This window comes from Rhinoderma darwinii, chromosome 7, assembly GCF_050947455.1.
Source record: "Rhinoderma darwinii isolate aRhiDar2 chromosome 7, aRhiDar2.hap1, whole genome shotgun sequence".
In the NCBI taxonomy this organism is placed as follows: Eukaryota; Metazoa; Chordata; class Amphibia; order Anura; family Rhinodermatidae; genus Rhinoderma; species Rhinoderma darwinii.
The window spans coordinates 103,355,151-103,372,556 of record NC_134693.1 but is presented as its reverse complement, the minus strand read 5'-3'; the positions used below and the strand labels follow the sequence as shown (position 1 = coordinate 103,372,556).

Below are 17,406 nucleotides of genomic sequence, written 5' to 3'. Positions count from 1 at the left end.
TTTACACCAACAGATGTAATAGGGATTCCATATTCATTCATTTGGTGGTGCTCAGCAAAGAGAAACATCAGCAGGAGAGATTAAAAAAACGCATCACTCACCCAGAACTGCATAAAAGTCTTCTTTATTTTGGCACAAGGAAGCTAAAGGGAGGACAGTGCAGAGAGCTCTGAGGTTACAGCCCCTTTCACTCTGTACAGAGCTTCTTCTGAATGATTTCCGTTTGTTTACGGGTTCAGTAGTTTTGATGGGATCAATACCGTTGTTTCAGTTTGGATTCCGTTCATGGGTTCCCCTGATGGAACGCCCCCCGACGTAACCCATGAACAGAATCCCGATGCAGATGTAAACGAAGCATAAGAGGAAGTAAACTTTTATATATTTCAGTAAATAAACTGTACGTTGTTTTACAGTCAAGTCACATTATTATGACCACCTCCTATTTTTGATGTCGGCCCATGAATGAAGTGATTTGTCGTGGGCTGGCTAGGTAGGTAGGTATATAGGGTGTGCAATAGGCTGTCTGAACACATATCACTCGTTGTTGCCAAGGGTAAAAGGGGATTTATCATAGTTGCAAAAAGGGATGAATATTGGCTTTCAGGCCAAGGATGGCAGTATGTCAGTGCAGTTTATAAACGGTTTGCGCTGCTATGTTGAAAGTATATGGTGAGTGGACAAAATGGCACTATTGGGAATAACAGACGTGGAAACTGCGGAACACCACGTGCCATTGTTGCGAGAAGCCAACGTCGGCTACGAAGGGGCTTGAGGGCCGAACGGCACGCTACAGTGGAGCAGCTCACCTTGTAAACAACCAGGAGGCTACCAGACGTGTGTCTAACAGTTCAGTGAACCCTACTGCAAAAGGAGCTCCAAAGCAGACAGATGGTCACTGCTCCCATGCTAACAAAACCGCAACGGAAAAAAAGGCTCCAATTTACACGGCATTGGACCACGGATGATTGGAAAGGGTTGCCTTCTCCGATGAGTCACGTTTTATGCTTCATAGAACAGATGGACGATGGCGTGTCAGGCAAGACACTAGAGAACACACACTCTGCAACCATTGCTGGAAGAACACAAGCTGGTAGCGGCAGCGTTAGGGTCTGGGGAGATTTTTCATGGCATTCTCTGTGCCCACTCATCCATGTGGAAGGCACTCTGAACAGGCTTGGGTATGAATCCATCATTGCAGATCACATCCACCCATACACGCTGTTGGTGTTCCCTGGGTCAGATGGAATCTTCCAGCAAGACAATGCGACAGGTCACATGGCTAGATATGTCTGGTTGGAAGAGCACGACCAAGTCTTCCAAGTACTTCCCTGGCCCCCTAATTTGCCAGACTTGAACGCAATTGAACATATGTGGGACCACCTCGATCTTCTTGTTTGCTCTATTAATCCTCCCCCACACACCCTCCAGCAAATGTGGGATGCACTGCAGTCAGCATGGCTCCAGATACCCGAGACAACCTACCAGCACCTTATTGAGTCGCTCCCAGCACATCTAGATGCTGTCCGTGCTGCACACGGCGGTTACTTTGGATATTAGCTGGTGGTCATAATAATGTGACTCGACTGTGTATATACTAAGATCAAAGAGTCCCATGAGCCAAGTAGCCATTTTGATTAAAACGGTGCTACTAGGAGCTAACTATTTGGGTTGTGTCCTACTGATATCTATGGAAGTTTTTATTACCTGGCTACTAAAATATATCAAAACCAGTACCTGTAGCGGTACTGTACAAGTAGCTTATAAGGTCTACCGTAATTCGTTCAGCACCATGCAATAACCCTCATATTGCATACATAGGCAGTATTTTATCTCCATCATATAATGGTTAAACAAAGAGCGACTATTGTTTTTTAAGCTGTAGCAATACTAATATGTGGGAAAAATTTTGCTGATCTGATCAGTAAGGGTAGGAGCACACTAGGCGGATACGCTGCGTAAAACTGCACAGCTTATCTGCCCTGTAACCAGCAGGGAATTCTATCTGAAAAACCGCACCAAATTGTGATGCAGTTTTTCAAGCGGTATGTCCGCTGCAGAAATCATGCAGGGAAAAAAAGAAATAGTTTATACTTACCCTGGCCGTAGTCATCGTAACACGTCCCTCTCTTCTGAGCATAGGCGAGCCTTCTGGGATGACGCTGTAGTCTATGTGACCGCAGGCAGCCTCTGATTGGCTTCAGCAGTCACATGGGATGAACTGCAGCCGCGGATAATTATAAACGTTATTAACTTGAATTAATCAGCGTTTCCGCAGCAAAAGTCGCAACACACAGCTCTTTTTTTTGCGGGTTTTACCTCCCCATTGAATTCACTGGGGAAAAACCGCAACAGAGGAGCAGCGATTTCGCAGCATACATTTACATGCTGTGGCTTAAAAAAAAACAAATGCACCGCAGGTCAATTTCTGTATTTTTTTCCTGGTATGTGTGGATAAGATTTATTCAAATCTCATGGACTCCACTGCTACTGTAGCACACTGCAGATTTTCCACACTGAAATCCGTTGGGAAAAATTTGCAGTGCTTACGCTTATTGTGTTTCTACCCCAATAGAGCAAATCTCAGATCAGCTCCTAGACCTAGACGATTTTTCTGCCCGATCAAGTAACGCAATAAGCACAGAATGTAGTAGGATATAAGGAACACTTCTTAGATGAGAAGCTTGTTACCAATCAAAATAGAATTTACAACAGGTTGTAAAATCTGAGTGATTAAGTGATCCTTCCCTTTTTCTCACATAAGAAAAAAAGAGAAGGAATGGACGTGCGCCCTACTAGTATTTCACTGTGCTGACAGTGAGACATTTGTCCATCTACTGTCATCTTTAGTCTTGTTATGGCTACTTCCGTAAAGACGAGTTCAATGTACGCAGACTGCTGTATTTGCCATGTTATTGTATATTAGTCAATGGTTTCTAATATCTAATAAAAATATAATATCAGATAAAGGAAAACCAAGTTTTTGAATTATTAGGCCAGGTTCACACATGGCTCTCAAACAGTTTTCAGGTCAATTTGATAAGCCATAAATGTCTGAACAGTGAGGGTCTGACTGTGGGACCCCCACTGATCCAGAGAATAGGGGCGCCCATTACAATATTCTCAGCAGACATGCCCCTGTCTCATTGAACACAGACTATAGCTGAGGCTAGACAGGCCTGCAGTTCTTTAGATATTCTTCCTGGGTGCTTTGGGTCTCCCTTGATTTGTTGTCACTGCGAACTAGGAGTAATTTTGGCAGGCCGGCCGCCCCTAGGAAGATTCACCACAGCTCCAAGTGTTTTACATTTAGAGAAAATAACTAAATAGACGTGTAGTAAGATTGTGCCCCGGAGCCTTTGAATTGGCTTTGTAACCCTTTGCAAACTAAAATATTATATACAGTATAAGATATATAAACTTTTTTTGTCTCTGCTCCACTGGAATTTCCTTTGTGGCATAATGTGCTTTCTGAGTCTTCGGTTTTATTGTTCAATAGTACATTTGTCCAATCGGTTGATTGAGTAGCTACGAGTAGCAGTTACTTTTTCACATAGGTGAAATGAGTGTTATATCACTTTGTTCTTTAAATAAATTCATTACTTCAAAAAACTGTTCCACGTAACAGGTTCTCTCCATCCAATATCATATTCTCTATAGATAAGAAACTATTCAAGAGATCTTCAACTAGAGAACAATGTAATAAATAGATAACGGAAGGAAGTTCGCTCATAAAAAGCTGAAACCCCCTAGAGGCGGTTTGCTCCCCATATCTAAAAAAAATAGAGTACTGAAGAATGACTTGATGTGCAGGGGGGTGAGTGAAACTTTAGACCATGTTCACACGGCATTGATTTGCCATAGGCTGAAAGGGTGATTTCTGCCGTGGGTAGGCCTCGGATCCCCATGTGGATTAGCCCCATTGTCGTTTTAGCGTAGCTAATCCGGAACAATACTGAGCATTCTATGGATTCCAAAATCTGCAGCGTGTTCATTATTGCACGAGGCTATTTTCCAGAGTGTGTGAATGGGGTATAAAACACCCAATTCACATGCATTACCAGTGGAATGATAGCAGATTCCCTCAGGATTTAGGTGTGGAATACACGCCTAAATTCTGACAGAACCCAAAAAGTTTGAACATGTAGTAGATGCAATGTAATTCTATAGGCAAAGCAGAAAGGCTGGGTGATTATAATACAGCGAGTAAGCATTCATCTTGATGATGGGCGATAACTAGGGACATCTGAAAGTGGGCAAATGTCCTGTGTGAATATATACGTGTAGATTAAAAGAAGTTTTTGCTAAAAAGAAATACGATTTAAGAAAAAAAAACACAGCATGCTATAGAACCAGTGCAGTTTTCCACCGCAATATATGACCTGTATTTTGAAATACGATCGTCAAGGGTTCGAGGAGACCTGCATGGCCACCTTCTCCTTTTTATGTTCTTTATAAGTGCTAGTGTGAGTAATGCCGATATGCCACCAGCCTTTTATAGGAGACAGCCGCAGGGCCCCAATGCTGGAGCAGGCAGTAAAGGTGAGCATGGAAAAAGGTAGGAGGGACAATGGTATACATTTATCATTGGGCGAATACTATTTTCGGAGTAAAATCCACTTTATTAAAACGGTGTATCAGTGCGTGCGCCAAATTTGCTGAATTTTTTGTGCCTTTTCTACTCACTTGCCAAATAGAACATAGGCAATAAAAGTGGGTGTGGTCTCCCCAAAGACGTAAGACATATTTATTAAATGTGGTGAGGAGAAACGGTGCAAAATTAACGAGCCAATAGATACCTGCTCATAGCAAGGAGTAGAAAAAATTATTTTTGCTTGTCTAAGAATTCAAAATGCACCAAATGCATTAAAGGGGTTTTCCACGATCGGACAACTGACAACCTATCCACAGACACCCGGAGCCCACACAGATCAGCTGCCCTGGCTGCCTCCGGACGATATTGCCGGGAGCAGATGGCTCCGGTCACGGAATAGCGGCCGAGCTGCAACTCTGCTCCTATTTAAGTGAATAGGAGCAGAGCTACCGTTCTGCAAAACGTCCGCTATGTAGTGGTCGGAGCCATCTGCTCCAGCTCAAACTTCTGCATACCGCCTATGTGAAGACATGTATAAAGACACAGACCGAGTGACAGAAATCATAGGGGGAAGTGGTATGATGGTTTGTATTGCTGTCTTCCAGCACTAAATTCATTAAAGGGGTTGTCCAGTGGATAGGTCATCAGTATATCAGTACGGGTCCGACACACGGACCCAGCTCTATTAAGCCGCTCCGGCTGCCTCCGGGCATTGGACGTACATGACAGAAGCAGTTGGCTCCGGCCACAGAATAGCAACCGAGCTGCAGTACTGCAGCTCTGCTCCTATTCAAGTGAATGTGCAATGACATGGATGTGCAATAACATCCGGTGCCCGCAGGCAACCGGAGCAGCGGATCGGTGCGGGGACAGGGTAATGGCCCCCCACTGATCATAAACTGATGACCTATCAGGTGAATAGGTCATCAGGTGTCCGATCGTGAAAAACCCCTTTAAGAGGTGTGCGCCTTTTAATAAATTTGGTGCAAATTTTGCCAACTACCTTCTCCACTTTGACTTGGTCAACAATACACCATTATTAGTTGCAGGCTAGTCTTTTTACTGGTTGATTTTTCAATAATAAAGACTGTTCACTTGCTACCTAATATACGGTGTACATTACTACACAAAAACGAACATGACCTCTTGCTGCTCTAATGAAAAACCTAGAAGGGTGAAGTAGAGGTGGCTGCATGCGGCTAAAAAAAAAACACCCATGTGCGCTGGGCGTGGACTACAAATGGTTTGAGAATGGCTGCATAATTTTGCAGGTAATAGCGTAGTTTTACACGTAAAACCGTGTGGCTATCAAAATTGTGCGGCCATGAATGATCAATTTTTTTATTCGTACCAACTGCTCGTGGGCATGGTCTGTGGACGCCGCTACATGTGTCCTCACCTTCAGGACATATGACAATCTCAGGGCACACTGACATCTGCCCATCTACCATCAGAACAGAGGATAGGGAAAGAATAAGCCAGTATTATTTACTTAGAATAGTATTCCCATCTATTTTCTGGTGGCCTGTTCCATCTAAACCAGATTAAACTGGTCAATACAATTTCATTTATGAATCTGAAAGCTTTGACACCGGAGCAAATTTGTTGACATTGCAGACCAGCGTCTATGACGTTCAACTTTTCTAGCCATGTTTGAGGAACTAAGAAATAGTAGCAGCAAACTATGATAAAGTTCGCTCACAAAATAAAATAAAAAAAACTTCCATAAAAATGTTTGTTCACCAAGGGTCTATGTGCATTTTACAACATATAATTTAACGGCCACATCTCCTACCTGCAGGCAACGCATTGGGCCCCAGGTGAAAAAAAAAAAAAAATTATGCACCAGTTGCCCATAGCAACCAATCAATTTACTTCTGTTTCCAACCGGCACTAGTAAAATGAAAGGTGAAATCTGATTGGTTGCTAAAGGGGACTTTCAATATCTCCACTACTTTTTATCGATAAGGGTCAGCTGTCCAATACAAGCTGTGAAATTGCAGCCTGTGGCCAAAATAAAACCGTTATTATTCATGAATATTTCTTTAAATACATTTTTACGTTTGCAAATGGAAGTTCTTGGATATCAAAAATGCTTACAAACCAGAGAATTAAACAGAATACAGATGATGTTCTCAGCTATGTCCAAGTCAGGAAGCACAAAGAATTGACATGACTACCATGAGTGAACAATACTCAATATCCCTCCGTCAGAGGAGCAGAATAAGGGAATAGCTGAAGCGCCGGATCCTTTAAACAACGGAGATAAATTTTTGCCAAAATGTGCGACGGAGGCCCCTGAGAGCGCCTCCAACAAAGACGTGAACAGGCTCTTAATTAGAAAGGCTTTCCCATGAAAAACATTTATTACCCATGACTAGGGCTGGGCAATTAATAGAAAATAAACAAAATCGAAACTCAGTGCAATTAAATCGATGTCATCTTGCGAATTTCAGTTTTAGCAATTATTTTTTTCCTCATTTAAACTGTATCTGCGTTTTCAGAACGTAGATACAGTTGAATCCAATGGTAGAGCAGGAGGCCGTAATGTCCCTGCTTTACCATTCTCTATGTATCGCGTATCGCTGGACGCGAGGCAGTGACATCATCACACCTGTCTGCGCCGAGCTGCACAGACCGGAGGAGCAGGGGGATCTCCTCCACTAGTCATTGGAACAGGGTTAGGTGAGCATGTATATTATTTTTATCAGGCACTATTGGGGGCATTATGCCGCGTGGGGGCCAATTGTGGAGGGCCCATTGTGGGGGCAGCCAAGGGGGCATCATACCGTGTGGGGGCAGCCACGGGGGCATCATACCGCGTGGGGGCAGCCATGGGGGCAGTCTGCAGAACTTTTGTTTCCGTGAAAAAAAAAAAGAAACCTAAGCGATGCTTTCCGTTTGGATTTCCGGTCACCTTTGCCTCTGACGGAAGAGACAACGGTATTGTAAACTTAGCCTTAGCCAGAAATGAGAAAAATACGCAAGTAAACTTCGATCGCGGGTGTTGGAGCAGGAGCCCAGCTGTCATCAGACAGCAGAGCCCCGGCTCCAGCCTGCACAGGACACCCGTGCAGGAATTAGACTGGGCCAACGTGAAAAGGCGACGGCCTAGCCTAAGGCCCCTTAGTGACCAACGTGAAAAGGCGTACTGGTGGTCACTAAGGGGTTAAAGAAAAAAAACTCATACAAAAAAACAAAACGCTTTGGTGTTGCGATATTCTTAGACCCATAATCTTTTATTCTACCATCGATTGAGCAATGTGAGGGAATGATTTCTGCGGAACAAGCCACAACTTTTATAGGAACATGCGTCTTTTTGATCACTTAATTCCATTTTTTGTGAGAGATGAAATTACCAAAATTTGGCGTTTTTCTTTTCTTGTTGCAGAGTTCACTGACAGTAAATAATGTTCTAGGGTAGTAGTTCAAACTTTTATGGATGCAGCGATACAAATAATTTTTTTTATATTACTTTTGGGGAAAAATAGGAAAAGGGTTTTTTGATTTAAAGGGGTTGTCCAACTTCTGCCAACTGATGATCTATCCACCGGATAGGTCATCAGTATGTTATTGGTGCAGGTCCGACACCCGGACCCTGCACCGTTAAGCCACTCCGGTGGCCTGCGGGCACCGGATGTTGTGGCACATAATGCTATGGACGGAGCCCGGAAGCAGTTGGCTCCGTACATAGCATATTGGCCGTGCTGCAGATCTGCTCCTATTCACTTGAATAGGTGTAGAGCTGCAGTACGGCCGCTATTCCGAGGTGTCGGATCCCCGCAGATCATGTACGGGTGACCTATCCGGTGGCAAGGTCATCAGAAGCTGGAAAACTCCTTTAACCCTTTCATGCCGACAATCTGTAGATTCACGTCCTATTCGCATATACCCCGTTCTGATAGGACGTGAATCTGCAGACCTCTGCTTCTGCCGGCATAGCGCTGGGGAGATCACTCGGACGCCGGCGGTGTCAGTGTCCGCGGTCCCCAGAAACCTGTTCTCTGACAGCCGAACCGATTGGTTTGGCTACAGAGAATATGATCACTGTTATTAACTGCTTCCTGACCGCCCACAGTAAATTGACGTCGGCGCTTGCTGGGCTCTGTGCAGCACCGACGTGAATTCACAGTGGGTGCTAAAAGCGCGATCCGTGTCTCAGGAGTAGTGCTGACACCCAGATCGCACTGTTAACCCCTGCCTCTTGTCCCGGAGACATGATCGGGACCTGATTGGTTCAGGTCCTGATGATGTGATCGCAGGGAAAGTTTGTTGTAGCAACAAACTGGAAAGTTTGTTGCTACAACAAACTTTCCCGAGGACCGATTGCGGGTGCTGCCGTCGGTTGCATGGCAAAACCGGAGGCCATACAACGGCCTCCGGGTCTGCCATTCACGGAAGCCTATGAGGACCAGCTGGTCCTCACAGGCTTCCTGTCAGTGTGACTGTCAACGACACACTGAGGCTGGGTTCACACGATCTATTTTCAGGCGTAAACGAGGCGTATTATGCCTCGTTTTACGCCTGAAAATAGGGCTACAATACGTCGGCAAACATCTGCCCATTCATTTGAATGTGTTTGCCGACGTATTGTGGAGACGACCAGTAATTTACGCGTCGTCGTTTGACAGCTGTCAAACGACGACGCGTAAATTGACTGCCTCGGCAAAGAAGTGCAGGGCACTTCTTTGCCACGTAATTTGAGCTGTTCTTCATTGAACTCAATGAAGAGCAGCTCAAGATATACGAGCGTCACAGACGCCTCGTATATTACGAGGAGGAGCATTTACAGCTGAAACGACGCAGCTGTTTTCTTCTGAAAACAGGCTGTAATTTCAGCCGTAAATGACAGCTAGCGTGTGAACATACCCTGACAGTTTAGAACACGTTACACTACCTACCTAGTGTAATGTGTTATAGCAAACATCAGTGTAATAAAAAATAAAATAAAAATAAAAATGTTTTATAAAACTGTAAAAACAAAGTTATAAGTTACAAAGACAAAAAATGCTTTTTTCCCTATAAGTCTTTTATTATAGGAAAACAAATTAAACACGTTAATAAAGTACACATATTTCATATCACCGCGTTTGTAACGACCCCAACTATAAAACTATAATATTATTTTTCCCGCACGGTGAACACCGCAAAAAAAAACTAAAAAAAACAATGCTAGCATCACTATTTTTTTGGTCATCAACCCTCCCAAAATATAGAATAAAAAGTGATCAAAAATTTGCATGTACCCCAAAATAATACCAATAAAAACTACAACCCGACCCGCAAAAAAACAAGCCCTTACAACGCTTTGACTGAAAAATAAAAAAATTATGGCTCTCCGAATATGGGGACACAAAAAATAAATAATTTTATAGAAAAAGTATTTTATAGCGCAAACGCCACAAAAAAATCTATATACATATGGTATCGCCGTAATCGTACCGACCTGCAGAATAAAGTAAAACGTAATTTATAGCGCACAGTGATTACTGAAAAAAAAAAAAAAAAACTGTCAAAATGTATGGTTTTTTGACACTTTGTTTGCCCAAAAAAAAATCACGAATGAGTACCAATGAAAACTACAGATTGTTATGTAACAAATAAGCCCTCGCATGGCTACGGTGGAGAAAAAATGAGAAAAAAGTTCTGGCGCTCAGACAGAAACTGTGTAGAGTGTATAAAAGCGGATGAGATTGGGCACAATTTATCAGCGCGACACCGACCACACATCGATTAATTATTTATTTACCCCATTATTATACCCTCTTATTATGCCCTGATGTACTCTGCCCAGCTTACATATGCCACCACATTATAAACTGAAATAAAAAGCAAAACCCCAAACAGAACTATTACCAAGCAAAATCTGCGCTCCAAAAGGCAAATGGCGCTCCTTCCATTCTGAGCTCTGCCGTGGGTCCAAACAGCAGTTTATTACCACATATGGGGTATTGCCGTAATCGTGAGAAATAGCTTTACAAGTTTTGGTGTGCTTTTTATTCTTTATTCCTTGTAAAAATTAAAAAAAATATATATTTTTTCAGAAATAAAAGTAGATTTTTATTTTCACAGACCTATTCCAATAAATCGAGCAAAAGACCTGTTGGGTCAAGATGCTAACTACACCCCTAGATAAATTCCTTGAGGTGTAGTTTCCAAAACCACTTTTGGGGAGATTCCACTGTTTTGGCACCACAAGACCTCTTCAAACCTGACATGGTGCCTAAAATATATTCTAAAAAGAGGAGGCCCCAAAATCCACTAGGCGCTCCTTTGCTTCTGAGGCCGGTGCTTCAGTCCATTATCACACTAGAGCCACATGTGGGATATTTCTAAAAACTGCAGAATCTGGGAAATAAATATTTAGTTGCATTTCTCTGGTAAAACCTTCTGCGTTAGAGAAAAAAAAATTGAAAAAAAAAAATGAATTTCGGCAAAAAAAAATGACATTTGTAAATTTCTCCTCTACACTGATTTAATTCCTGCGAAACGCCTAAAGGGTTAATAAACTTTCTGAATGTTGTTTTGAATACTTTGAGGGGTGCAGTTTTTAAAATGGGGTAATTTATGGGCTCTATCTAGTACATAAGGCCCTCAAAGCCACTTCAGAACTGAACTGGTCCTTGACAAAATAGCCTTTCGAAATTTTCTTGAAAATGTGGGAAATTGCTGCTAAAGTTCTAAGCCTTGTAAAGTCCTAGAAAAATAAAATAATGTTCAAAAAACAATGCAAATATAAAGTAGACATATAGGGGATGTTAATTAGCAACAATTTTGTGTTGTATTACTATCGGTTTTATAAGTAGATTACATTTAAAATTAGAAATATTATAATTTTTGCAAATTTTCATAACATTTTGGTGTTTTTCACAAATAAGCTATGAATTTATTGACCACATTTTTCCACTAACATAAAGCACAATAGGTCACGAGAAAACAATCTCAGAATCGCTTGGATAGGCAAAAGCATTCCAGAGTTATTACCACATAAAATGACACGTCAGATTTGAAAAAAATGGGGCTGGTCATTGAGGCATCGATGACCCTTGGTCCTGAAAGGGTTAACATTAACATGTGCATGAAACTTATAAAATATATCTTATTAGAACAAAGTGCCTCTTTCTCCACATGTTTAAAGCACAAGAGAGAAAGAAATACTCCTTGATGAAGGCGCTCCTGCACGGAGCTGAGTTACCAGATGGTTGGTGATGAAAAAGCTTCTTATTTATTGTATAAAACACATATTCCTGATGAAGACCCAGGCACTGGGTTTAAACACGTAGCATGCTTTTAGGGGGGAGTTCACACTGAGTTTTTTGACGAGTTTGACGCGGAAACCGATTCGGAAAACGCGCCAAAGCATGGCCGAAAATGGCTCCCATTGATTTCAATGGGAAGCAGGGGAGTTTTTTTCCCGCAAGCAGCAAAACCATCTCACGTGAAAAAGAAGGAAGGGACATGCCCAATCTTCGGGCGTTTACACCTCTTACCTCCCATTGACATCAATGGGAGGCAGAGAAAGCGTATTTGCTGCATTTTTTGGCGCGGCGCTCAACGGCCGCGGGTCGAATAACTCTGCGAAAATCGGCGTACAGGCAGAGCTGAATCTGCCTCAAAATTCCAAACGGAATTTTGTGGCAGATTTTCTGACTGCAAAAAACTCTGTGTGAACCCATCACCAACCATCTGGTTACTCGACACCGTGCAGGAACGCCTTCATCAAGGAGTATTTATTTCTCCCTTGTACTTAAACATATACCAATCGGAAGCTGCTGGTGAAACCAGCTTCCAGCGTCTACTACGAAGGCCAGCAGATTGCATATCCACTTATCACAATATGATTCCTTACCCTCCATAATACATCATGATGACAATGGGAGATACACGTGTCCATCCTCTTCCCTTATCCTCTCCTCCCCCCTTCCCCTCTTAGGTTTTACTTAATAGATTTTATGTCCTATGATTCAATGACTAGACGTTTCATCTTTTTTTTGGGCAAAATCTCTAATTCAATTATCACTTTATCAATGATCATTTGATGTATACCGTGCAATGTATATAACATCGGTATAGTGTTCAGGGATGCTTTTGCCATGGGACATCTTGTTCTTCCTTTGCTGGTTTGTAACGTTTGAAAAATTAAAAAAATACATATTTGAAAAAAAGATGTGAAAAAATAATTTTTACTTTTTGAGATACAGCCGCTTTGTTTTCTGTATACAGAGCAGCTGTATCGTTCGCCAAGACCTGAATCCGTCAGATCCGTGGGACTGATTGTTCAGTGACCGTGGGTACTGCGTGATCCACCTGTAATCGATCACATCTAAGTTATGAACCTAGATGTGATTGACGCAGGTCCCACCGACACTGAACCAGTCAGTTCCACAGATCTGACAGATTAAGGTGATAGCGAACGATTCTGTATACACAATATAAAGAAGCTGTATCTCAAAAAAGTAAAAATAATTTTTAATAAAATGTATTTAGGAAGTTTTTTTTTTAACGGCCTTCACACGGACGTAAAATACGCTCGTGTGAATCAGGCCTTAATGGCACCGCAGGGGAAATTAATGGCCAGAAGCAAGTTTCCCAAGCCATAATAGCGGATCATCAGCGGTTAGGCTGGGTTCACACGACCATGTTACGTCCGTAATGTACGGAACGTATTTCGGCCGGAAGACCCAGACCGAACACAGTGCAGGGAGCCGGGCTCCTAGCATCATAGTGATGTACGACGCTAGGAGTCCCTGCCTCTGCGTGGAACTACTGTCCCGTACTGTAATCATGATTACAGTACGGGACAGTTGTCCTGCAGCGAGGCAGGGACTCCTAGCGTCGTACATCACTATGATGCTAGGAGCCCGGCTCCCTGCACTGTGTTCGGTCTGGGTCTTCCGGCCGAAATACGTTCCGTACGTTACGGACGTAACATGGTCGTGTGAACCCAGCCTAAGGGAAGACAGAACCAGCAGATCACATAGACGGCTCCTATATGCATAAAACCGTACCGTAACAAAATATGAACAAGGTCTAATCTATTTGCTTCACAAACTTCAATATGTTACCAAACAGAATATTTAAACAGTTTCTATCCTACAAGTATAAAGTGGAGCTAGGAGGATAGAACAACAGTATTAGAAAAATATAAAACAAAAAAAAAAAAGAGTGGCTTCACACTAGGGCTGGTTTGGTTTTAAAAATTGTATCTGCATCTTCAGGAAGCAGATACAGTTGAACCCAATAGTAGACCAGTGGATCGTAAGGTCCCTGCTCTACCATTCACTATGTATCTCTGGACGCGAGGCAGTGACGTCATCGCGCTGGTCTGCGCTGTGCCGCCACTGGTCATTGAAACGGGGTTAGACGAGTATGTATATTATTTTCATCAGGCAATATTGGGGGCAGCTGTGGGGTGCATATATGAGGGTAGTTATGGGGACATTATACTGTGTGGAAGAAGCTATAGAGGCATTATACTGTGTGGAGGGCCGTTATGGGGGGCATTATAATGTGTAGGGGCAGCTATGGGGCATTATAATGTGTGGGGAGCACAATGGGGCAATATACTGTGTGGGGGTAGTGTCAGGGGGTATATTATGTAGTATACAGCAGGTTCAGGGGATAAATATTAATTCAACGGCGTAGCATGCAAATCGGGGGCGTGGTATGCAAAAAGTGGTGTGGTCTAAATAGTTCAATAATCGTAAATCAAGGTTAAATGTTTAATTAATCGTTAGGTAAAAATTGCCCAGCCCTATTTCATACGCAGCATTTCTAAAAAAAAAAAATGCCACCTTCTTTTGTGACGGAATTGCGGGCGGAAAATACAGTAGCAGCAAAGTGGGTGAAATTTAACAAATCTCGGCCAAACGCTGCGTATAAATTCAGAGCAGAAATTGACCTGCGGTGCGTATTTTTCGGTCCGCAGCATGTCAATTCCTGCTGCGAAAGAGGACTGAATTGCTGCGTTTATCAGAGGAGACGTCACCATCTCCCAGAATTGTGAAAAATGCAGCAAAATACACACCATTTTCTGCAGTCAAAAACGCAGGAAATGGCACCTTTTTTGCAGCAGCGGAAAGTCTGCTACTTTCAACGGAATTCCTGCATAAATTTTCCAGGACAAGTCCTAAGGCCGGGTTACCACGTAGCTTAAACTCTGTGGAATTTCCGCAACGGAATTCTGTGGGGAAATCCGCAGCATTTACAGTGGCAGCAAAGTGGGTGAGATTTAGTAAATCTCATGCCCACGCTACAGGTAAAAAAAATGCAGCGTAAATGTTAATAAATTGACCTGCCGTGAGGAATTTAATTCCGCAGCATGTCAATTTCTGCTGCGTTTTCATTGAATTTCTGCTGCAGGTTTTCCCTGTTGAATTCAATGGGGATGCAAAACCCGCACCAGAAAGCCATGTGTTCCAACTTTTGTGGCGTATACGCAGCCTTTACGTCGCAAAAATTGCAACGCCGAAAAAATAATCCCAAAAAAATAAAATAAATCATACTTACCCAGAACGCCCTCCTTCTTCGTGCAGTCATGAAAAACACATGCCACTCGCAATGCACAGATGCAATTACGCAAGGCACACGGACCAGATTTACGAACGTATTTCAGACGCGTGAATCTGATACGCTCGTAAGGGCATGTTCACAAGTACAAAAAGAAGTCGCTGAAAACTACAAGGCTGCTTTCTAGGGAAAACAGCAGCCTCTGATTTCAAGCAGTTTTTGAAGCCGAAAACGAAGCTTTTTTTTTTTAAAGATTTTTTTTAAAGAGTTTTTTTGTAGTGTCAATGGAAAAATCAGCTCCAAAAACGCCTCAAGAAGGGATATGCGACTACTTTTTTCCTGAGGCCTTTTATGAATTCAGCAGCATAAAAATATGCCTCATGTGTACAGCACAGCGTATTTTCCAAAGAGAAATCTCAGTGTCACATAATTTGCAATGTGAAAAACACCACATGGAAAACTCAGGTAGTAAAACACACGAACAGAAAAAAAAAAAAAACAAGAAAAAAAAAACACCATAAAAAGGCATGTACCATTTTGGGAAGAGATCTGTTTTGTTTTTTTCCCCCAAAAAAAGAGCGACAAAGTGTGTGCGTGAAGCTTAACAAACTGAAAAAGAACATTGTAGAAAGCTTTTTTTGATGTGATGCATGAATCTAAGGCCTCCCACAATTTTTTCCGTTTTTTTGGTGCATAAAAAACTGCTCAAAAATGCAACACGGGCAGATGTTAAAATGGAGGTCTATGGGTGGAAAATGGCATGAAAAAAAATACCACATCTTTGAGAATGCTGCATTTTAGAAAAAGAAACACCACTGTGGTAAAAAAACGCCAAAAGAAAAAACGTCATAATCGTACTAGTATGAGACAGCCGTTAAGGGGAAGTATGGAGCGGGCTCACGGGATGAGCGCGGTTTATACGCAGCCGACACCTCACTGTAATACAGCCGACACCTCACTGCAACGGGCAGAATCAAAGATCACTTTGATTCCGCCCGTTTAACGCCTTAAATGCAGCGGTCAATCGCAACCGCTGCATTTCAATTGTTAGAATCAGCGGGCGCCCCCCAGGACACAACTGGGGGAGGCTATGGTTGTCACGGCAGCATGGAGGGGCCTAATGAAGGCCCCCAGGTCTGCCATATTTGTACTCCTGGCTCTGGTAGAGCTTCAAAGACAACTGTCAGTATCAGGATAATCTGCAATACAGTAGTATTGCAGTATATCATGCAAGCGATCCAACGGTCACTCTATGGGTACTTAAGTGTTTTGTTTTTTTAATGTTCAAAAAAAACCAAAAATATTATATATATATATATATATATATATAGATATATAAAAAAACAAAACCTTCTCCTGTTTTTTCCCTAAAGCAATGTTAAAAAAAAAATGTAAGTTAGGCTGGGTTTACACGAGCGTGTGCGTTTTACGCGCACAGAAGGCACTTAACAGCTCCGTGTGTCAGCCCCGTATGATGCGCGGCTACGTGTTTTTCACGCAGCCGCAATCATTATGACACTCCGTTTGGATGTTTGTAAACAGAAAAGCACGTGGTGCTTTTTTGTTTACATTAGTTTGACAGCTGTTGCGCGAATCACGCTCGTCCCACGGAAGTGCTTCCGTGTGGCATGCGTGATTTTCACGCACCCATTGACTTCAATGGGTGCGTGATGCGCGAACAACGCACAAATATAGGACATGTCGTGAGTTTTACGCAACAGACTCACGTTGCGCAAAAATCACGGACTGTCTGTACTGCCCCATAGACTAACATAGGTCCGTACGACACGCGTGAAAATCACGCGTGTTGCACGGACGTATTACACATTCGTCTAAACAAGCCCTTAACATAACTGGTATCGCCACCTCCGTAAAAGTATATTAACACACACAGAGTCTAAAAGCAGATGAACACAGCACTCCAATAGCGGCACCAGGACTTCAGAGTAGATGAAGGGTGGATTTATTCACCTCAAGTGAGCGACGTTTCGGTTCGTCACAGAACCTCTCAGGCTACTACACAGTGTCAAGTATAAGGCCGGATTCACACGAGCATGTGCGCAAAAGGCACTTAACAGCTCCGTGTGATGTGCGGCTGCGTGCTTTTCGCGGAGCCGCCATCATGATGACACTCTGGATGTTTGTAAACAGAAAAGCACGTGGCGCTTTTCTGTTTTCATTCATACTTTTCACTGCTGTTGCGCAAATCACGCGCATCCCACGGAAGTGCTTCCGTGTGGTGCGCGAAAAACGCACAAAGAACGGACATGTAGTGAGTTTTTCGCAGTGGACTCACGCTGCGTAAA

The 17,406-nt window shown here is 42.8% G+C and overlaps 1 protein-coding gene and 1 long non-coding RNA gene across 4 annotated transcripts in view; one reads left to right on the top strand and one right to left on the bottom strand.

Annotated features, from left to right (window-relative positions):
• Nucleotides 1-17,406, top strand: part of LOC142658058 (uncharacterized) — a 204,097-nt gene that overhangs the window by 78,434 nt on the left and 108,257 nt on the right. The window lies entirely within an intron of this gene.
• SFMBT1 (Scm like with four mbt domains 1) overlaps nucleotides 1-17,406 on the bottom strand; it is a 141,415-nt gene that overhangs the window by 111,410 nt on the left and 12,599 nt on the right. Inside the window, exon 1 of one of the 2 annotated variants that reach the window (XM_075833746.1) lies at nucleotides 6,387-6,409. The exons of the other annotated variant lie outside the window; for it this stretch is intronic. The gene's annotated coding sequence lies outside the window, so the exon portion shown is untranslated. Of the gene's footprint in view, nucleotides 1-6,386; nucleotides 6,410-17,406 lie in introns of those variants that run through there. 2 annotated transcript variants of the gene reach the window in all.